The sequence below is a fragment of the Cervus elaphus genome, chromosome 25 (assembly GCF_910594005.1).
Source record: "Cervus elaphus chromosome 25, mCerEla1.1, whole genome shotgun sequence".
In the NCBI taxonomy this organism is placed as follows: Eukaryota; Metazoa; Chordata; class Mammalia; order Artiodactyla; family Cervidae; genus Cervus; species Cervus elaphus.
Genome location: NC_057839.1, coordinates 68,329,591 through 68,353,763, shown reverse-complemented (window position 1 = coordinate 68,353,763; position 24,173 = coordinate 68,329,591). Strand labels below are relative to the sequence as shown.

General features: G+C 45.0%; 1 pseudogene; it reads left to right on the top strand.

Moving 5' to 3' along the window:
- Window positions 1-1,074: 1,074 nt before the first annotated feature.
- Window positions 1,075-22,128, top strand: LOC122683781 (annotated as a pseudogene).
- Window positions 22,129-24,173: the final 2,045 nt, after the last annotated feature.

Here is a 24,173-nt window from a genome sequence, read left to right as displayed (position 1 = left end):
TGATTGAAGGTGCAGTTACCACTCACATACACTAAGGAAGCAAAGTCATGAGATTTATTCCTTCACAGATGCCAGAATTCGAATGAGGTCACAATTTTTGTAGGACTCAATTGTTACTCAGTTGCTAAGTTGTGTTTGACATTGTGACCCCATGAACTGCAGCACGCCAGGCTTCCCTGTCCTTCACCATCTCCATTGAGTCAGTGATGTCATCCAACTATCTCATCCTCTGTTGCCCCCTTCTCATCCTGCCTTCAATCTTTCCCAGCATCAGGGTCTATTTCAAAGAGTTGGCTCTTCGAAGCAAGTGGCCTAAGTATTGGAGGTTCAGCATCAGTCCTTCCAACGAGTATATAGGGTTGATTTCCTTTAGGATGGACTGGTTTGTATCTCTCAGTTTCCTGTCTTTCTCAGCTTTTGTGTCTCTCACACCTCCTGTGTCTCCCAGCTTCCTTTATCTTGTCACTTTCTGTGTCTCAACACCTCTTGTGTCTCTCAGCTTCCTATATCTCTCAGCTTCCCATGTCTCTCAGCTTCCCGTGTCTCAGTTTCCTCTGTCTCCCGTCTTCCTGTCTCTCACCACTTTTGTGTCTCCCACACCTCCTATCTCTCCCAGCTTCCTGTGTCTCTCACCACTTCCTGTGTCTCTCACCACTTCCTGTGTCTCCCAGCTTCCTGTGTCTCTCACCACTTCCTGTGTCTCCCAGCTTCCTGTGTCTCTCACCACTTCCTGTGTCTCTCACCACTTCCTGTGTCTCTCACCACTTCCTGTGTCTCCCAGCTTCCTGTGTCTCACATCTAGTGAGTGGAAAGCCCATGTATTGCAGCCGTGCGTCCGCCCCAGCTTCGCCCCAGTATCCCCGTCAGCAGTTTCTGGTTCACATCAGGCACCTCCACAGAACCCACTCCCTCTGTCCCCTGACTCCTGCCCCCTTGTTTCCTGTGCTGTCCAAGAATTTCAGAACGGTGCCCAAATGCCTGACCGCTTGCAGTGCAGAAACTTCACCCATGATGCATTTTGAAGTTTTAAAAATCATGGAGAGAGCTGCCATCTTGCGGCCCCACGTGTGTGCGCCTAACCTCAGCTGGGCTGCCCGAGACCACCTGAGCGCCAACCCTAGTACCCCGCGCGGCCCCATTTCCTCTCCAACAAGATGAAAGAAACTATCATGAACCAGGAGAAACTCGCCAAACTGCAGGCACAAGTGCGCATTGGTGGGAAAGAAACTGCTCACAGAAAGAAGAAGGTGGTTCATAGAATAGCCACGGCAGATGACAAAAAACTTCAGTTCTCTTTAAAGAAGTTAGGGGTAAACAATATCTCTGGCATTGAAGAGGTGAATATGTTCACAAATCAAGGAACAGTGATCCACTTTAACAACCCTAAAGTTCAGGCATCTCTGGCAGCAAACACTTTCACCATATTACAGGCCACGGTGAGACAAAGCAACTGACAGAAATGCTCCCCAGCATCTTAAACCAGCTTGGTGCCGACAGCCTGACCAGTTTAAGGAGACTGGCTGACGCTCTGCCCAAACAATGCGTGGATGGAAAAGCACCACTTGCCACTGGCGAGGAGGAGGAGGATGAAGTTCCAGATCTTGTGGAGAATTTTGATGAGGCTTCCAAGAATGAAGCAAACTGAATTGAGTTAACTTCTGAAGAAGATAAATCTTGAAGAGGTTACTGGGAGTGCTATTTTATATTATGACTGCTTTTTAAAATTTTGTTTATGGATCTGATAAAATCTAGATCTCTAACATTTTTAAGCCTAAGCCCCTGGACACTGCAGCTCTTTTCAGTTTTTGCTTATATACAACTCATTCTTTGCAGCTAATGAAGCTGAAGAAGCCTAAGAATAAAGTTTGAGACAAAGATAAATAAAATGATTTGCCTAGTAAAAATAAATAAATAAAAATAAAAATCATGGAGAAAGATCAACTTCAAATTTCTCATAGATGCAGTGAACTGTCATCAGAGAAGCACATTCTACCAGCGATGAGAGAAAAAACTAACAGAGTGCTTACCCAATCCATTTTCAAATGTGGAATCAATACAACCCCCTAACATTGTTTCCAGGTTACCGTTAAGATGGTGCTGCAGGAAGGGCCTGTGAAAACTAATGCATGCAAATAATTCAGCATTTAACTACAGCATGAGGATTTTCTCAAAGAAGAAACATATACACACACTTTCTGATTAGTTCTCCAATTTATCATCATATTCTCTTAAACTCTGGGGTGTTGCATTTTAGGGTCCTATTAAATAAATCAAAAGAGCATATTATCTGAAATTAGGAGCCAGACAGGATAGCAGCTAAAATTAATTCACCATAGTAATCTCCTCCTAAGACAAACTCCCCTGGGGGAAAACATTATATGCCCATTTCCATGGGCAGAGGTTTAAATCTATCTCTCCTATTAACTTTACGTGCCTAAATCCCTGCACATTAAAATAAAAATGTATCTCTCCTCTCAGAAGAGAAAACTGGAAGTCTGCACTGCCCTCTAAATGAGTCCAATTAAATGTAATCAAGTTACACATCTATGCTTTAGAACCATATGGGACATTTGACAGAGAAAACAGGCCTAAATATACACGTGCCCGGGTACATTTCCAAGCAGCTCAACCCAACCTTTGCCTCACCAGTGAAAGGAAAACCCAAACTGAGAGCTATCGACATGGCCCCATGCGTGCAAAAATCCAGCCATCCTACACCCTTCACCCTGAAGCTCCATGTGCAAAAATAATAACTGTGTGCAACAGAAGAGTTGTTCAACCACCGGTAACCCAAATTCCATTTCATCTCATCTCCATTGGGTCTGGGGTGGGGGACACCGAGTGGGGGGTGGGGTTAGTTGGAGATAAAGTGATAGGGGGCTAGAAGCCCTCCTTGGATTTCAAACGGGTCAACTTGTCAAAGCTTTATGTGGGAGCCAATTACATTAATTTTCCACAGCCGCCAAATACATATTTCATTTCCATCTCCCACAAGAGATGGGGTCCAGGGATCCTGTTTCGCAAGGCTCTTATCACTAAGTAACATTCATACCCCCAAAGGAACCCTTGGCAGCCGGTGGCCCAGGCTGCCTGGTGTTGCCGTGGAGCTGCTCGGAGCCGCACACGCTCGGGGACAATGGGCCGCCACGACGGCCGCATTGTCAATAAATTTCAATTACACTAATTGCCAAGAGTTCAATGAGTGCACTTTGAAGAGGGGGAGAAAGGAATATAAAAAAAAGGGAGCTTATGCCTCGTAGGGCTAAAGAAAAGGAAGTAATAAATAGTCTGTGTTTTCTAATGGGGGCATTCAAGTATTTTTCAACATGGCTTAACCAGATTTTACAAGCTGTTCCAGCTTCAGGGATCCTGTTTTACATTTCTTTGTTACTATCTCCAAACAACATATACAGACACTCAATTATGTGGTGTTATATTTCAGGGGAGATTTAATTTCTAAGTAGTTTTTTTTTTTTTTAAAGCACATCCATCTGCTCTGTTTGGATGAATACCGTGCTGAGTGAATTTAGGAAGGACAATTTATGAATGGACAGGACTGCTTTAAAAAACTAACCCAGAGGATGCTCTTGATTCCAGGTGGAGCGTACCTGTTCTATACCTTCAAAGAATGGATGGCATTTCAAAGGGGGCTTCTGAGGACCATGTGTAAATGTCGCTGAGGACCATGTATAGGTGTGGCTGGGGCCCGTGACATCTTTATAAGGTGGAGGGGTCTTGAGCGTGTTTTTTAGAATTGGATAGCTCATCATCACAGACACTCATTTCGGTCTTCACAAAGAAGAGACAGAATAAGAAGCAAGAAAGACGTTGGGTGGCTCCCAAGCTTACTGGGCACCAGGGCACCAGCTGGTCATGCAGCTTAGGACCTCGGGTACAGAAGGGACCCACCCCCGCGAGGCTGACCCAGACCCTGGGAGTGCCCCTGTAGCTGGCACCCCATGCTGAGGCCCGGCTGGGCAGGGTGGCAGGGAGCCCAGGAGGCTAAGCAGACCACACGTCTGCTGGTGGCTCCCATACTAGCATTGAAAGGATGGCATTAGGCTTCCTTCCACTGGAGGTGCCCTTTATCAGAGCTGGTTACAGCAGAGAGAGCGTGGGCCCGTAGTCAGCTGGCTGGAACCGCAGCACCGGCCTGCACGGGCTGCTGGTTCGCTTGTGAAATGCAGACAATAGCGAACTCTTCCCTTAGCCACCATGCTAAGCCCTTTCTTCGTTTTCACTCATCAACCTGAACAGAGAAATGGGCTCTTGGTGAAGTTATTGTGCCTCAGCGCTACTTTTTAATTCATAGCATTGCCTCTTGTGAGGATATTTTTATTTTAAATGGTATTGCTTACCTTGGAGCTCAGTCGGTAAAGAATCTACCTGCAGTGCAGGAGACCGGGTTTGATCCCTGGGTTGGGAAGATCCCCTGGCAAAGGAAATGGCGACCCACTCCAGTACCCTTGCCTGGACAATCCCATGGACAGAGGAGCCTGGTGGGCTGCAGTCCATGACGTCGCAAAGAGTCGGGCACGACTGAGTGACTAACACTTACTTATTAACTTCTGCTTATTGAATGGAAAGCTTTGTGCTCTGTAAAGGGGGTTAAGCCTCGAGGAGCAGATAGGGAAACTGCAGAAGCTTGATCTTTGGAAACTCGGTGCTAACTACACCCTGGGAGGATTAACAAGATCGAGCTCGGATCATAATGGCACTTCCAAGCATGGCTGGGAGAGGCAGGCGCGGGGCTGTCCCCGGTGCAGGACTGTGTCCTGGTGAACACAATAGTCAGCAGGTCAGTGCGTGGGTCTGTGAACACCTCACACCAGCGAGCTGGCTCTATCGAGGTGAGCAGGGTCAGGCTCCCATGTACCTTTAGCTGGTGTGTGTGTGGTTGCACAGAGCATGCTCTCAGTCGTCTGAGATCCTTTGTCCAGGAAGGGTCACCACTGAGGTTCAACAATTTTTTAAAGGAGAAGAACAGAATGGAATCGGAAGGTGAGAAAGGAATGTTTAGGACCATGAGACTCTTTGATCTTCCATGTCTGGAACAAAGATCAGAGGATATTGGGGTGTGTGTGTGTGTGTGTGTGTGTGTGTATGCACACTCCAGCATATGCATGTGGATAACAGAGGTCCACAGTTATCTCCTACAGGCATGTAAAAAATTCATACAAATACAGTTTGAAAAAAGAAAGGAGGCAATTTGGGAAATATGTTCAAGTGAGAGGCACCTTATCCCTGCAAAGTTTGTTTCTCTTAATCTCGAAGCTTCTGCTGCTCTGGGGGTTGGGCAGGAGGTGAGATCTTTGACTGCAAACTGCAGTTTTCTTTTGGGAGAGGTCTGGTCCCCCCAAATTCCATGGCTGCTGCATTACAGCCGATCTCAGATGGCTCTGGAACTAGCAATGTCTTGCTGGTGTTCACAGACGGAGTCTTAGATATTAGGTGAATGAAAGATCTTGTCATTTGTTTATATATTTGAGATGAGCTCAAACACATTTATCCAAATAGTCTCCTTAAGAAAGAATACACACAAGTCCCTTTGAGGGAACATGGGGAAAATAATTAATGTTTGATTTGAGCAATGGATGAAAGGAAATGGAGATTGATTATTAGAAATCCAGAGTTAAGTGCAAACTTCCAGGTGACTTAAAGTTAGCTTTCAAGTGGTGATTAATAAGGTATGAGGGGAAAGATGTTTGCATCGGGGGCACATGAATGGGAAGTTGGGCACAGTGGGTGTAGTTAAGTTAGCTACAGTGAGGAGGCTGTGTGTGCCTTCAAGAGACACTTTCTACAGGGCTTCCCTGGTGGTCCAGCAGTTAAGAATCCACCTACCAATGCATGGGACACAGGTTCCATCCCTGGTGGGGGAAGATCCCACAGGCCACAGAGCAACTAAACCCGCGCCCCATGACTGCTGAGCCCATGTGCCTAGATCCCATGTTCTGCAAAGAGAGAAGACACTGCAGGGAGAATCCCACACACCGCAAGTGGAAAATAGCCCCCACTCACTGCAATGTGAGAAAGCCCGCCTGCAGCAATGAAGATCCAGTGCAGCCAAAACTGACGAAGACAGACACTTCATACAATTTAGGAAATAAGTGGAAATTAAGTAAAGCAATCCTGCTGGGTCCAGAGCAAAGGAACCCACTCAAATGAGGAAAGCAAGGAAAGTATGAACTAACGTAAAAAAAGAAAAAACAGAATGTGGGGAAGGAGAGTTAGGGCCAAGCTGTAAAAAGTTATTTCAATTCAAAATGTAGCATATTTGTGTTTAAGGAGGCTGCATGCTCTTTTATTATTGACATTTAGGAATGTTATTTATTTGTACAAGTTGAGCTTTCATCAGTATTTTCTCCTAGCACAGAGCTTGCTTGTTTGTTTAATTGCTTATTTAATGTAGCATTTGTTGGCTTCTTCAGCTATCAAGTAACAGGGCATTTAGATCAATATCCTAGAGAAATCCATGAGATAAGATGAAAAAGCATCACCACAGCCCTTGGAAAGTGGGCAATATTAATTTCACTCAAAAAGCCCCATGCTTTACTCAGGAAGCAGAATGGACCCTCGGGAACAGTTACCCACCGGCATTAAGCCATGACAGTTAGGAATATTGCTGCCTTGGCCTTCAGGAAGGTTAAATGCATCCTGAGAAGTGCCGTCTTCTGTTATTTCAAGACAAACAGCAAGTACAAATTATTGTTTTCCCAATCTTGACCTTGTCTCATTTTAGAGAAAGCCATCTCTCTGCTTCTCCCCGAGTTTGCAGTGATTATATTGTCATTGTCATCGTTGTCTTACGATAACAAGGTTGACAGTCGTGATGACAGTCTTACCAGGTGATGCTCACTGAGACATTCCTGTGGGCCAGTTTGGGCTAAGCATTTTTGTGTGCATGATCACATTCAGTGTTCTGAAATATCCCATAGGGCAGTGGTCCCCAACAGTTTTGGCACCAGAGACTAATTTCGTGGAAGACAATTTCTCCATGGACCAGAGGTGGGGAGGATGGTTTGGGGATGATTCAATCTCATTATGTTTATTGAGCACTTTCTTGTTGCTGTTCAGTCATTCAGTCGTGTCCAACTCTTTGCGACCCCATAGACTATAGCCCACCAGGATCCTCTGTCCATGGGAGTCTCCAGGCAAGAATACTGGAGTGGGTTGCCATACCCTCCTCCAGGGGATCTTCCCAACCCAGGGGTGGGACCAGTGTCTTTTATGTTTCCTACATTGGCAGGCGTTAAAAGGGCTAGTATTAGGTTTATTATTCTTTTTCGGGTTGTACCGAAACTAGCTGATTGGAAGTCAGCTGTACTAGTTAATACTAAAAGAATATGAGCCTCATCAGGATTCTTTACCACTAGTGCCACCTGGGAAGTAGATATTACTACTGATCGTATTTTACAGAAAGTACGAACTCGAAGAAGATATGTAACCTCCCAGTGAAAACATGACTAGAGTGTGGTGAAGCTAGATTCTGTACCCAGTCCCCCATCTGCCCAAACCTGGCATGCCCACCACTCAATACTGAGGTCCCTCCATTCTTTAGGATTGTGTGGCCCTCAATGTCAGGCAAAGTGATCCTGCTGCCGGTGAGGGTGGGGACAAAACAAACATCTCTCTGTCTGTGGAGGCTCATTATTAACTCCAGCAAGGCTAGGCCGATGGCTCCAATATGGGTTTTTAATGTAACAGCCCAGAATGGACAAGGGGACCAGACTCTGTCAGCTGAGTCCAGGCTCCTCATCCTCCCAAGGGTGCCCCCTTCACTGGCCTGGGGCTCCCAGGACCCCCTGAGACCCTCAGCACAGTCTCTGTGGCTGAACCAAGTCATGTGCTTCATGGGACCACTTGATGGTGGCCTGAATTGCCTGATTAACTTAGTCTGTTTCTTAATTTTGTTTGGTTTTTCTACTGAAGAATCCTCAATGTGTGCGATAGAGACAGGTGCTAAGACACGGTTGCTGAATGTGAGAGCAGGGGATGACTGCCCCGGGAGCACATGTGACAAGCCGGCATTCAGGACTCCAGGACGCCTGACCCTGGAGTCCCCTTACCACCTCAAGCCCCAGGCAGACGCAGTTGTGATCCTGCGGGCGGAAATTCATGACTTTATACAAGGCAGATTTTTACTTCCATTTTACACGGGGAAAAAAATAATAACCTTAAGTATCAGCCTTATCCTATGATCTAATCTCTTGTCCACTCTAGCATTTTCTCCTTACAGCTCTTAAGATGTCTGTTAATCAGGTTGAGAGGAAAAGAGAACTCTCTGCTGGCCTCAGTCTCTCAGCACGCAGACTGGCTTGCACTAGGTGGTCCTGCCCTGTTCTTACTGAGTAGCCCACTGACATCCAGTCTGTCTTCCATGGGTCTCTTTAACCCGTCCGCTTCTTTCTACATCACCATCACCACTGCCAGAACCTCCCCTGCCCGCCCTGATGGCATGCAGAGGTGGGGTACCCCACAGCCTCCAGCCCTTCCATACTGCTCCTCGATGCCATCTCCAGCCTCAGCGGCGCATCTTTGCAATTCCTCAGTGAGGTAGTGCTTTTTTCTCTCTTAAATGGGGAATGAGAATTCTTTACATTATAACCTTTAAAATGAAGAATTCTTTAAAAGCTTTAAGTTGAATTGTATTAGTATTTGCATCCCTTTTAACCTTTAGACTTTTTTTTTTTTTCCTGCAACTTTCCCTAAATGCTCCAGGTGTTTTTAAGCTCAGAGAAGCAAGGACTCCAGCACACAGGCTAACTAAACTCAGACGGGTGATGTATTGAACCTAGCAGGAGCCCCTCATTCATCTTTGAGGTGTAGCTGGAGCATCAGTAATTCCAAAAGGCATTGCATTAAAATAAAAAGCCCCTGATGGCAACCAAGGGTGATTTTTTGTTTCCTGTCATCATCCATTTGTATCTGCCAATAGCCTCTAGTTAAATCAATGCTCCTGATAAATATTACTTGACTGGGGAAATAGAGCAAATCATCATTTCTTAGTAAGGGATATTTATCTCTTTTGTGATAACATTTATTTTTTAGATGTATCCATGCAAAACTCAATCTGATGGGATGGTATAAGCAATTAACACTTTTTAACAGGCTATGTAAAATTAAAGCTACTGAATGTGCAATTGTTTGCTTTCTTGCAGGTTCACTTCTTCTTCAGTTAGAATGAATTATGAGTGGTCAACATTGGGTGTGTAGGAAAGAGCAGGACAGTGGTGGTTACCCCTTGACCCCGGGTCCCCTGACATCTGACTCCCAGCACTGACTCTGCAGGTGTTCCCTGGGCACGCACACCTGTTCTGTGCCTTGCACTGGGGAAGCCTCGGTACCTGCAGTCATAGGTGAGGAAGAATTGGTTTTAAAACCACACTAACAAGTGGAGTTCAAATTGCCAATATCCGTTGATTATAGAAAAAGCAAGATAATTCCAGAAAAACCTCTACTTCTCCTTCATTGACTATGCTAAAGTCTTTGACTGTGTAGATCACAACAAACTGTGGGAAATTCTTCAAGAGATGGGAATACCAGACCACCCGACCTTCCTCCTGAGAAATCTGTATGCCAGATCAAGAAGCAACATTTAGAACCAGACATGGAAAAATAGACTGGTTCCAAATTGGGAAAGGAGGACATCAAGGCTATATATTGTCACCCTGCTTATTTAACTTATATGCAGAGTACATCATGAGAAATGCTGGGCTGGATGAAGCACAAGCTGAATAAAGATTGTAGGGAGAAATATCAATAACCTCAGATATCCAGGGGACACCACCCTTATGGCAGAAAGCAAAGAACTGAAGAGCCTCTTCATGAAAGTGAAAGAGGAGAGTGAAAAAATTGGCTTAAAACTCAACATTCAGAAAACTAGGATCATGGCATCTGATCCCATCACTTCATGGCAAATAGATGGGGAAACAATGGAAACAGTGAGAGGCTTTATTTTCTTGGGCTCCAAAATCACTGCAGATGGTGACTGCAGCCATGAAATTAAAAGATGCTTGCTTCTTGGAAGAAAAGCTATGACAAACCTAGACAGCATACAATAAAGCAGAGACATTACCAACAAATGTCTGTCTAGTCAAGGCTATGGTTTTTCCAGTCGTCATGTATGGATGTGAGAGCTGGACCATAAAGAAAGCTGACCACCAAAGAATTCATGCTTTTGAACTATGGTATTGGAGAAGAATCTTGAGAGTCCCTTGGACTGCAAGGAGATTAAGCCAGTCAATCCTAAAGGAAATCAGCCCTAAATACTCTTTGGAAGGACTGATGCTGAAGCTAAAGCTCCAACACTTTGGCCACCTGATGGGAAGAGCTGACTCACTTGAAAAGACTCTGATCCTGAGAAAGATTGAAGGCAGGAGGAGAAGGGGACGACAGAGGATGAGATGGTTGGATGGCATCACCAACCTGATGCAGATGAGTTTGAGCAAGCTCCGGGTGTTGGTGATGGGCAGGGAAGCCTGGTGTGCTGCGGTCCATGGGGCCGCAGAGTCAGACACGACTGAGCGATGAAACTGAACTGAACACGTGGAGACTGGAGGCGTGTGAGCGCGGCACAGGAGGGCCACGGTGTGAGGTCTTCCCTGGGGAGACACGGGTTTGCAGGCCTCTGGCAAACTAGCATGAATGAGTGCGCGTTCAGTTGTTCAGTCGTATCTGACTCCTTCAGACACTATGAACTGTGGCCCTCTAGGCTCCTCTATCCCTGGGATTTCTCAGGCAAGAATACTGGAATGGGTTACCATTTCCTCCTCAAGGGATGTTCCTGCCCCAGGGATCAAATCCAGGTCTCCTGTGTCTCCTGCATTGGCAGGCAGGTTCTTTACCACTCCACCAACTAGGAAGCCCAATTAATGTGGATATGGGGTCATTATTAAAGGCAGTCATAGTGAGGAAGCATCCTGTCTGTGAGAGACCATGTCTGATTTCAACCAATCCAAGCAAACTCCTTTGCAAAGAGATTCTCTGGTGAATAATACATTCATTTGTGTACCTGCATCGATTTACCCATGCCAGGCACTAGTCTAGATTCCTAAAATGTATTAGCATAATCGTTTCTCGACCCCCGCCTTCTAGGTGGCAGCTATCACTGCCCCACTGAGATCTAGAGAGCTGACTTCTCTGGTTTGGGCAGTCACAAGTAAGCAGTTCCTGAGCATCTGATAGTACCATAGCTGGGGGCTCTCACCTCTGGGTGGGCCCATCTTCTGTCCTAAGTTGGCCCAACTTGTTCAGAGTTTTAATAGAAGACAGATATGGTTTCCCCATCTCTGGGTTTTCATGGAACACACACGCTTCCTTTTCCTGCAAGACAGTAGTTCTCTTGGCCGTGCTCCACAATTTTTCAACAGAGTGGGTGAACAGCTTAGTCTCATTCAAATGCTCAAAATTGCATTTACATTCAGTGCAAAATTCCTCTCTCATATTCTCCAGTGCAAAGCTCTTCTCACCTCACTTCCTGCAGACCAGCCCTGGAATGTGGGACGCACGTCTGATGTGGTTGGATTCTCAGATTCCCCTCTTCTCTCCCCCTTCTAGTGTAGATGTTCTGGAGTTGACCTTGGAGGCAGGAAGAGAAAAAAAAAGATGGGATCCTCTGCACAAACAGGTGAAGTAGTCACCTTCTGTGGGCCCTGGATTGCATATGAGAAACAGAAAAATAATATATGTTAAAAGCACGTGACATCTGTGTGCCTGGGGACCTGTGTTCAGCTCTGGACAGCACAGTCAGTCCCCTTAGACATCTTCTCTCCTGACCTCCTGGCCAGCACTGCTGAGGTCCCGGGAGACCCTCTGTGCCTCCCTCACCTGACAGGACTGAGCCGAGGTCACTGCATCTGACGGTCATGGAAGCGGTGGATGAGATACTGCTGAAGTCAGACACGGATGCTCTTGGGGCACACAAGCCGATTCTGAGCGGTATAACCAAACAGTAAAAGACAAATTAATTAACAAATTAATTAACAAATTAATTCTTTTCAGAGAGAGGATGAATATGACAAATTATTTCAGAATGAAGTATGATCTCCCAGAATGTTCACTATCCACTTCTTTCTTCTCCTTTTACTTTAATCCTTCATTCTCGTAGTATCTCTGGGTTAGCACAGTTGGGCTTGGTGGCTATAGGCAAACTTGCAAAAAAAAAAAAGTTGTACCCCTCTTAAATTTGCATATGAACAGATTTCTGCCAAAGATTTGTAAACTATGACCCCAGTTCTTGACATTGGCAACCATAGTCTCAACTTCTCTGTTTCTGTCTGTTCTTGGACTTAGAGTCAAATTTAGAAAAGAAAAAATAAATAAATAAATAAAAAATAAAATGGTTTAAGACTCAGGGATTCCACCTGCAATTACGTTACCATCAAAGTAAGGTTGTTATCCTAAAACCTCCCCGGAGACTAAAACTATTCATTAACTTCTGGAATCAAACCAACTAGACAGAAGTGTCTAGAATACATGCTCCTCACCAACAGAATATTAAAAAAAAAAAAAACCTTCTTTTCAGGCTTTGTGCAGATGCTTACAGAAAATGTTTAAAAACAGGTATTTGCAATCTCTGTAATTCCTTACAATTTCGAAGACAAAGTGCAGTGCTCAGTCACATCTAACTCTCTGCGAGCCCGGGGACTGTAGCCTCCCAGGCGCCTCTGTCCTTGAGATTTCCCAGACAACAGTACTGGAGCGGGTGCCGTCTCCTCCTCCATTTCAAAGACAAAAGAGCCATTTAATTCATGAACAGAAATAACTTTTCCAAAAGAAAAATATTCATTTCCCACCCCCCCCCAAAAGAGAGAAAAGGTGAGAGCATAAAGTATTTGACTTCTAATCCAAGCTCTAAGTTCTAGAGTGTATATAACTTTCCCACAGAGTCTAGAGTTTCTAGAAGTGCTACTCTCATCGAAGCTGCCCCAGAGTGGACGTGTATTTGCCCTCTAAATATTTATTGAGGAAACAGCTGTTCCATCCATGTAGCTTCTGGACCAAGCACAGAGTCATTAATAAATAAGTCGAAAGGATGTGCCCCAAGGTGGCGCCAGGTATGATGATCTGGCCGGTAGCAGTGGCCTCATAAAGTTCATAGTTCAGAAGACTGAAACTTACCGTGAGATCCTGATGCGGCCCATTCAAACACATCGCTGTGCTGATTCTGATATGCAGCCTTCCTGGCAGCGGATATGAAACCTGTCTTCCACCGGCCACGTCCGCCTAGGTCTCCCATGTGTGCTGAGTCATGTCCTATTCCTTGCAACCAACAGCCCCAAAAGACCATTCCCATCGTCTCTTGGTTGTAGACTGAAGGAAAGGAAGTGTTGTCCAGTCAGTTGTGTACGACTCTGCAACCCCATGTCCATGGGATTCTCGAGGGGAGAACACTGGAGCAGGTTGTCATTTCCTTCTCCAGGGGATCTTCCCAACCCAGGGGTTGGACCCAGGTCTCCTGCATTGCAGGCAGATTCTTTACCACCAGGCAAGCCCCCTGATGTAGACTGAAGTCGCCACCTTTGTTGTCTGCTGTAGGCCAGGCCTGGTTTTCCACTCCTGGAGGGACCCCTGCATTATCTGGCAAGGTGGCCCTGTCACAACACGGCAGCTTGCTTCTCCTCAGTCACGAGGAAAGGTCCTCTCTCTCCAGTTTGCTGAGATAGAGTCATCACACCGGGTTGACATTCCATTTCTTCTGTCACATCCTGTTGATGAGACATAAGTGATAGTTGTGCTTACACTCAAGGGCAGGAGGTCACAACAGGGCTGGACTCACTGACTTCAGGTCATTCTACCATGGGGACAGCCCCAGGTCACCTGTCCTCCTTAGCAGGACTTGTTTTCAGATGGTTACATCACGTCTCATGTTTGCAGAATCCTCACCATGTCCCACCCCCTGACAACCCCTCCACACCTGCCAATGTGTCCTCTGAAAGCATCGTGAGTGAACTCAGGACCCAGGTCTGACCCTACCACAGTGAGCCAAATGTGTGTAATAATAACATTATGCCACAAAAGGAAGACATTCAGGTTTTCTAAAAATGTTAATGAAATAATAGATACCTGCCACTTGGAATCTCATTTTCCTTAAATTTTTGCATACAGACTTACAGAAAAAAGCATACCTATTTATGTTAAGCATTTGTATCTTACATACATTTCAAAGGTCTTCATAATAAAGTAAAGCCAGGCACCTTGCACATTCCTACCTTAGAATACAGGTATCCTGAGAAAAGATACTCTTCTTTATGTTGAGAGCTTTGCCAATAGTCACATTTGGATGTGAAAGTTGGAGTATAAAGAAAGCTGAGCGCCAAAGAATTGATGCTTTTGAACTGTGGTGTTGGAGAAGACTCTTGAGAGTCCCTTGGACTGCAAGGAGATCCAACCAGTCCATCCTAAAGGAGATCAGTCCTGGGTGTTCATTGGAAGGACTGATGTTGAAGCTGAAACTCCAGTACTTTGTCCACCTGATGTGAAGAGCTGACTCATTTGAAAAGACCCTGATGCTGAAGGCAGGAGGAGAAGGAGATGACAGAGGATGAGATGGTTGGATGGCATCACCACTTAATGGACTGGAGTCTGAGCAAGCTCCAGGAGTTGGTGATGGACAGGGAGGCCTGGCATGCTGCAGTCCATGGGGTCGCAAAGAGTCAGACACGACTGGACTGAGTGACTGAACTGAACTGCACTGCTTCTGTTTATATGTTTTAAGAATCTGACATGCAGTTACTATAACTTAATCTTAGAAGTGAATTCATTTTGCATGATATTTTATCGTGGCAAACCCACCGCAGGTCATTCGTGCATCAGTCACGGCTGTCTTCCCTTTTCTACACGTCAGGAAGGATGCACAGGCACCAAAATTGACAGATGGAATCCTTGCCCTCTTATGGACCAATTTTCTCATGGAACCCGGAGCTTCTCATTCTCTGCTCAAACCCTGCCCTGCAGAAAGTCTAGGAATGAATCTCTGCCTTGACAGACCGTGTGGTATCGTGCTCAGATGCTCTGTGATGGCTGGACTCATAACCGAGCCAAGCTGGGCAAACGAGGACCTAGATGTTGCTGCTTGTATTCCTTCTGAGTTCCCTGGTGGCAGCTCTGCCCTTTGTTATTGGATACTTTGTTCGTGTTCCTTTACTCACAACTTAGCCTGCATACTGTGTTCCCAAAGGCATCTCTCTTCTGTTTTCACAGATGCTCATGGATTTCCAGCTGCTTGTCTGCCTCGTAGGAGCTGCAGCGTCTACCTGAGCGTCCTGTGGCTCTATACTCACCTTCAGTTTCTCAGCATCCGTGGGCCTCACCTCCTCCTCTGTGCTCTGAGACTGCAGTCCCAGCCTTGCCTTAGCTCCCTGACCCCAGGTACAACATCTGCCTGAGAGATTGGCCCTAGACATATGGCCCTTGCCACTATGTAGGTTCGAGGAAGCTCCTTTTTCTTTATTTTTTTCAGACTGCTAATTCAATTTTTTTTTTTTTGGTACAAATTGTTTGGCTAGGGAGCAAGGAGCATGAAAAAGTTCAATTAAATTCAAAGCCACAGTTTAAGACACTATGTAATTAAAGAATATAGTAGTTTAATTGAGAGCTCAGCAGGAGGCTGAGTGAATTAGACATACCTGAAAATGTCTGAGGCCGAAAATTCTGGAAGTGCCAGAGAAAGTATAAGGTACTGGAGAGCTTGACTCCACCCCACCAAAGCTGCAATACCTCCTCCAAGTTCAAGGTGAACCCAGCACATCAAAAAGTCTTCCTGGACCACCCCAGCCTGAAGGGACCACGCCCCAGGGATTAAAGTCAGGTCTCAGGCTTTGTAGGCAGATTCTTTACCGTCTGAGCCACGTAGGAAGACCCAAAGGGCGCACTCTGCCCTGCAGGGTTCCCACTACTTTCCTTTTTCCTTTTTTTATTGAAGTAATAACTGCTTTACCACATTCTGTTAGTCTCTGCTTACAGTGAAGTGGAAGTCTTCCTCTCAATATATGATTCAGTAATTGCTGGTTCATAATCATTAATTATTTTCAAAAATGTCTTTAAAGGTTTTGAAAGCTCACTTCTGCATGCAAATCATGAGATATTGTGGAAAGGAAATTTTACCTTATTTTAAATTTATCTTTCAGATAATCTCAATAGACATTGATAAATATCAGGTATTCTTCAGCAGTATGGATTTCTACTTTACCAGTCACGCTAAAAGTGAGAACCTCTGCCTCACAGGAGACAGAAATAGTGGGGCCAGTCGCGAGATAGCTGAGAGTTACCAGGAATGTTTGGAAGATAAGAAGCTGATGAAAGGAGTCTCTGGTTCGAGGCTCTGGGCAAAGTTCCTGTTCAGGGCACAAGACAAGTGTGTTTAAGACGCATGACCAAGTCCCTTCCTTCAACATTTCTGGCAGGCGTCACACTCAGCGGGGAAAGCAAGCGGGAGGTAAGGCGGGTGGCCACTCAAGTTCAGGCTTATATCAAGGCAGGAGCCGGGAGAGGAGAGGAAAGAAGGCTGAGTCTCGCTGCCATACTGGCTTCCCTGACTGCCCGGGAGCCGGGAGTGAAGGTGACGTGTCCTCGTACAGTACAGGAGCTTAGAGAATGGAATTTCCCTGATTTATTCCTCACGCTGATGACTGCTATGACCTACAACAAACTATAATTCTAAAAGCGGTGCTCTATCAGTGTGTAAATATTGATGAAGAGAAAAAGCCATAGGTTACTTGAAAGTAGCTGAAAGAATTTCAGGAGAACTGTGAAATGATGTCATAGTCTCTTTCTGGGGTACGAAAGAAGCATTTGACACTTAGAGGATAAGAAAAACTGGTTGTGATACTTGTCAAATGCAGCAGCGCATACGTATAGGCACTTAAGCTGCCTACATGCTAAAGGTACAGTTGCTAAATACATACTTCCTTCACTGCCACCCTCACTGAGAGTGGCCTTCTTTCAGTCAGAAGTCAAAAGCAAGAGTTATTTACAGATCCTATAAAAAGGTCTTTCTCTGCTGCCTCCTTGATTCCCCCACTTTCCTGACCAAGTTTTCACTCTGACCATCAGAGGCACTCCCCATCCACCTGGCCCACAGTGTTTGCAAACGGATGAAGCCACACGTGATTCTCTCGGTCTGGCCACAACCTTTAGGCCAAGATCACTGGCAGAAAGCTTCATGTACGGCTGCATGCCCGCCTTCCCCTCCTCACTGAATTAAGACCATGCTCTTTAAGTCAATTTAAGCAGAGTTTGATGCAAAGTGCGTCCTTGCTGATGCCACATGTCCCAGGCAGGATCCTGAACAGACATGTCTGGGTCACAAGCAAATTGCCAGGACGACAACAGAAGGTGTGCCTCCAAGGGACATCGCCGGCCTGAAATGCAACCACTAGCTAGTTGATCTAACTAATCTTTTTTTTCTGGTTGTATCAGTTCACGGTAATATCAAGTAAACAAGTATTAACTAGGGACCTCCCTGCTGATCCGATGGTGAAGGCTCTGGGCTCCCAATGCAATGGGTCTGGGTTCATTCCCTGGTCAGGAAACCAGACTTCACATGTCATGACTAAGAGTTCACACGCTTCAACGAAACATCCCGCACGCTGAGCCGAAGATCAAAGATCACACGTGACACGACTAAGACCTGGCGCAGCCGGAAAAAGTTACCTGGTAAGAGAAAAAGGCTGGCTGGTCTGAGCCGTTCTGAACTCATTTTGAATATCAGAAGAAGATTGTGAGAGAAATATAAAACAGCAACATAAAAAAAAAATACCAATGGTAAATCAGAAAGAAGCTGAAAACCCGTGAAGTTGCAATCGCTCAGCTTTGGAAGATAAACTGCCCATTACTGGTCTTCCTTCTTATAAAAAAGGAAGACCTGCTCTTAATTGTTAATATCTTCATAGAGTTGGCAAAGGAGGAAATAAAGGGAAATTGGACGAATGTGATTTTAGTGATGTAGGAAAATATGATTTTGTTGTTGTTCAGTTGCCAAGTCCTATCTGACTCTTTGCGACTCCAAGAACTGCAACACACCAGCCTTCCTTGTCCTTCACCATCTCCCAGAGCTTTCTCAAAGTCATGTCCTTTGAGTCAGTGATGCCATCCAAACATCTCAACCTCTATCATCCCTTTCTCCTCCTGCCCTCAATCTTTCTCAGCATCAGTGTCTTTCCTGAATATGGTAAAACGTGATTAAATAATCAGGTTTGTAAAAATGCTTGGCTATGTGTACTTGGAAGCATGGTGGGCTGGCATGGGTAAAAATGAGGTTTTCTCAGGAAGTTTTGAAGTTAAAGAATGAGAGCTTGTGGAATCTAAGGTATGACACAAATGAAATTATTAGCAAAACAGAAACAGATTCACAGACACGGAGAACAGACTAGCAGTTGCCAAGGAGAAGGTTTAAGGGGGGAGGGATGAATTTGCAGTTTGGGGTCAGCAGATAAATACTATTAAATAGAGAATGGATAAATAACAAGGTCCTACTGTAAAGCACAGGTAACTATATTCAATTTCCTCTGATAAACCAGAATGAAAAAGAACATATATATATGTGTGTGTATATATATATATATATATATATATATATATGTATGTATGTATGTATAATCAGTTCAGTTCAGTTCAGTCGCTCAGTCATGTCCGACTCTTTGTGACCCCAGGGACTGCAGCACACCAGGCTTCCCTGTCCATCACCAACTCCCGGAGCTTGCTCAAACTCATGTCTGTCAAGTCAGTGATGCCATCCAACCATCTCATCCTCTGTCATCCTCTTCTCCTCCCACCCTCAATCTTTCTCAGCATCAAGGTATAGATAATATACATAATAAAAAAGAATATATATATATATGTTCTTTATATATTTTATATATCCTACTCTCAACTCAGCTGGTAAAGAATCCGCCTACAATGCAGGAAACCTGGGTTCAATCCCTGGGTTGGGAAGATCCCCTGGAGAAGGGAAAGGCTACCCTCTCCAGTATTCTGGCCTGGAGAATTCCGTGGGCAGAGGAGTCTGGCAGGCTCATGGGATCACCAAGAGCTGGACACGACTGAGCAACTTTAACTTTTATATATGTAGACATTTTGCTGTGCAATAGAAATTAATACAACACAAATCAGCTATATGTCAGTAAAATATATTTTGTAAAATGAATCAGAGCTCTCGTGTTGATTTGTCCATTTACATATTTATTCAACTAGCAGACAGTTAGCCTCTATTATCTATAAAAAGGAATTTATAGAGAGAAAATGAGGCCCCGGGCCACAGGAAACCCACAGCCCAGTAGGCGGGCATTTACTGGTCAAGATTAATAATAAAACACTCCCAGTGACAGCTCTTTCTGGGAGGTGTTGTGTAGGAACCCTTGCTGACCGCACTGCCGGGGACCGCCCCCCCCGAGGAAGAGGGACTCTGAGAGGCACCCGTCCAAAAGGCAGGCCCTTCGTGGTGCGGGGTGAGGGGCCCTGTGGGAAGCGGCAGAGGCTACAGGAGTGAGGTGAGGGGGTGGGAGCACCAGCAAGGTGCGCTGTGTGCCTGGGTCCCCAGGAAAAGCCTCGAGGGGCTGAGGAGTGGGGAGCACGCAGCCCAGCCAGTGGGGCAGACGTGCAGACCTGTGCAGGGCAAGGAGCCTCGGGAGGGTGGGACCTCCCGTAGTCCTTTCTGACGTGTCCAGGCGAGGGTGCCTGCAGAAAGGACGAGGGTACCGTCAAGGCGGGGGTGCACTGGGTCCTGTGGGCTGTCCACCACCCTGGCCTGCACCCTGACCCCGCAGAGGCTGGGCTGCCACAGTCCTGGCCTCAGCCTTTCTGGGCCGGAGTCTCTTCACCTGCAGTTCAGGAGTGGTGGGTCAAAGAGTTCTAAGGGCTCCCCAAACTGCACAGACCAGGGTCTATGACCTTCTTTAAGCCCCATAAGAAATCAGCTCCACGATCAGAAACTGACTAAGTCTCAGCACAAACCCAGCACCACCCAACTCGATACTACTGCTAATATATGCATATTGGCTCTTAATGTGCGATTATACCTTGGGCTCAGTCGCTCAGTCGTGTCCAGCTCTTTGCGACCCTATGGACTGTAGCCCACCAGGCTCCTCTGTCCATGGGATTTTCCCCACAGTAATACTAGAGCAGGTACCATTTCCTCCTCCCAGGGATCTTCCCAACCATGGATCCAATCCACATCTCCTGAGTCTCCTGCACTGCCAGGCGGATTCTTTACCACTGAGCCACCTGGGAAGGCCAGTCGTACCTTGAATTAAACCCAAAGGCACTTCCAATGTCTGAGCCGATACAGGCAGCATCTTTCTGGCTCTAACGGTGATTAGCATGACAGGAAAACAGGATATTTCCCAAAATCTCTTTGCCATATGTTCATTAATGAAACAATATTAAACTCTGAATATAAAGGGATTCCCCTTTTAATTCTTTTTTAAAAAATTATATAAATGTCTTTATGGAGGGCTAGAAAGACAAAATCTACATTTAATTTATCTTATTAAAAGAGAAGATTCAGAACCTAAATAAGTTATCTTATTCCCTTACATAAATGCATTTACAGAATTAAAGCTGAAAAAATATGCATTTTGCATAAATCACTGACCAGTATATAAAACTGGTGTATTTATGACATAGCCACTATTTTCACATAATTGTTATGAATTATGATGTCACCATGTTATTCAATATGAACTGGGCAGTGAAAAATTTTCCTCAGAATTAAGAACTAGAATAAATTTATCTTTCTTCTCTTAATTGTATATATATTTAAATAAATGAGAGCCAAAGGTTGAATCTTCTCACTACTTTTTCCATAATAAAAAAGTTACACTTTTGCAGACATCAATACCAATGAACCATGATTGCCAGTACAAATTTAATCTGAACTGGCTCAGACTCTAGCCCCAAATTCTAGTTTTCATGATATAGAAGGAAAGGAGAAGAAGAAAAACATACCCACAAAAAATAACCATACAAACTCCAATTCAGTGTAGTCATCAAGACAGTTAACCCAGATACTTAAAAGTCAGTAAGGAAAAAAAAAAAGAAAACAAAGATTAGGGGCTATTTAGATGAAAAAGAACAAAGAGATATGGTTACTATGAAATTCTGGTTTACAACAAAAGAAAACAAAAACTCTCTACTGTTGGAACAAGTGGACAAGTGTGGAAATTGTAATGTGATTGGGATAGTAGGTGCTATTAATGAAGTATTGTAACTATTTTAGATGGGGCCATGCCATAGTGTACACTTGCTCTTAGGTGAAGCACCCCAAGTTTCTCAAAATTGAAGTTTCATTATGTTAAGAATGCCTTTGAACTTGCTCCAACTGGTTCAGTAAACACATATGTGTGCATGTATAGATGTGTGTGTGTGTGTGTTTCTGGAGAGAGATACATCAAAAACACAAATGTTAACAGCTGTGGATTCTAGGAGGAGGCTGAATTATGGGAATAGTAGCTAAAGAGATAAAAATTACTTTCTCCAAGATTAATCTCTTGGAAACATTCAAATTGCAGCAAGTCTAAGGGGTTTCCTAGGTGGCACTAGTGTGTAAGAACCCACTTGCCAATGCAGGAGACTTAAGAGACACAGGTTCAATCACTAGATCAGGAAGATCCCCTGGAGCAGGACATGGCAACCCACTCCAGTACTCTTGCCCGGAGAATCCCATGGACAGAGGAGCCTGGAGGGCTACAGTCCACGGGGCAGCAAAGCATCAGACATGACTAAACCGACAAGCATGCAAGCGGGCAACAAAAATTAAACGTGACTAAAGAAAGGGACACACTTTGGAACTGAGTCTAAGAATCTGAAGGGCATGAAGCAGATGCAATAGACACTACCTGGGCGGAGGCTCTGCTGAGCCTCCAGGTGCCTGAGTCAGCCATCCTCAGTCACGTGAGACTAGACTAAATGTAAAGAGAAGCCCGCACTTAGCGTGTGCAGACTGTGTTGAACTGTCTCTCAATATGCTTCCTCACTGCTAAATTACCAGGGCTTCCCTATTCAGGTAGGACCCGGAAAAGTACACCATGGGTCAGAATCTGGAAGATCCGTGGAGTTGTCTATATGCACATGTGTAATGCAATTTTTATGAAAAATAATTTTATCTTAAAACAGACAGTGGGAAGAGCGGCACTGTTCTTAGCTTTTTGCAAATCAAATGTGCACCGAGCTTCCTAGTTAAGAGCTAGATCCTCATACCTGTTTCTTCAACTCACCCTGCATGAATGAACTGTTTTGGTTCAAGCATATCTGCCTCACAGGTGGCTGAAAAACGAACTTTTTTCATAAGATTTTGTAGAATTCTGGATGTTCTTCTGTGATTCTACTAAAAAGAAACAAGTACTACCAGATTCCATGCCGTTGTTGCTCAGTCGATAAATTATGTCTGACTCTTTGCAGCCCCATGGACTGCAGCACACCAGGCCTCCCTGTCCTTCATTATTTCCCGGAGTTTGCCCAAGTCCACTGAGTCAGTGGTTCTATCCAATCATCTCATCCTCTGTCTTCCCCTTCTCTTCCCGCCTTCAGTCTTTCCTAGCATCAGGGGCTATTCCATTGAGTCAGTTCTTCTATCAGGTGGCCAAGGTACTGGAGTTTTAGCTTCAGCATCAGTCCTTCCAATAAGTATTCAGGGTTGATTTCCTGTAGGACTGACCGATTTAACCTCCTTTCTATCCAAGGGACTCTCACATTACTTTCTTACAATGTGGAATCTGAAAACAAAATCCATTTTCATTCTCAGTTGCATTAAAACCCACTGGTCTTTTGTGTACTTTGAATGGATGAATCTTTTCCCCATTTGTGATATTGTAACATCCCTCATTGATCATTTGGAAAACACTGGTTCACTGAGTTTTGCAGATCTTCTCTTTCTTGACACATTTAATTTAAAAATATCTAAAAATCCACCTTTATTAATAGCATCCCCAATCTCATCAGAGAAGTCTCTAAATATTGAGCGGCTGTCAAGCTCATGTTTGAAAACTCACATTTCATCCTGAGCAACAAATACTGTCAGTTGTTTTCCATGAGGTGTCAGGCGCAGTTGATTTGTTTTTGAGAAAATGTCTACAAAATGTCTACCAAAGTCTGAATAATTATAGTTTGTCTGTCAGTTGTTGTTTCAATTAGATATGGTATGCAGTGAAGAGCAGGGCTAATTCAGCTGCCAGCTAAATCACAGAGGTGCTTTTCCTTGAAACATAGCCTCACTTCAGCATGCAGCAGAAATGCTTAATGCAGCCTCCTGAGTCATCCCATGGGGTCCTGGAGAGCCCAGGACCCCAAAATGGACCAGCCTAGAACAAATTAAGGCAAAGGGCCTCCTGCAAACATGGTTCCTCTGCCTCCACTAGCAGAGGGATGAGGCCAACAGGACTACAGTCCCATGTTACTCTGTTTGGTCTTTAGAGTTTCCTGTTTAAGAGTTTCTAATATACAATTTCTTCCAATGAGTCAACTCCTCGCATGAGGTGGCCAAAGTATTGGAGTTTCTGCTTCAGCATCAGTCCTTCCAATGAACACCCAGGACTGATCTCCTTTAGGATGGACTGGTTGGATATCCTTGGGACTCTCAAGAGTCTTCTCCAACACCACAGTTCAAAAGCATCAATTCTCCAGTGCTCAGCTTTCCTCACAGTCCAACTCTCACATCCATACATGACCACTGGAAAACCATAGTCTTGACTAGATGGACCTTTGCTGGCAAAGTAATGCCTCTGCTTTTTAATATGCTGTCTAGGTTGGTCATAACTTTCCTTCCAAGAGCTGGGAGGGATTGGGGGCAGGAGGAGAAGGGAACAATAGAGGATGCGATTGTTGGATGGCACCAGTGACTCAATGGACATGAGTCTGAGTAAACTCCGGAAGTTGGTGATGGACAGGGAGGCCTGGTGTGCTGCGATTCATGGGGTTGCAAAGAGTCAGACACGACTGAGCGACTAAACTGAACTGAACTGAATATACAATTTTACTAAAAGTATTAAGATATTTCATTATACTTTTATTGTTGTTCAGTCCGGCTCTTTGTGACCCCATGGACTGCAGTGCGCCAGGCACCCCCGTCCTTCACCATCTCCAGGAGTTTGCTCAAACTCATGTCCACTGAGTCACTGATGCCGTGACCACGGAGTCGGTGATGCCATCTAACCATCGCACTGTCTGTGGCCCCCTTT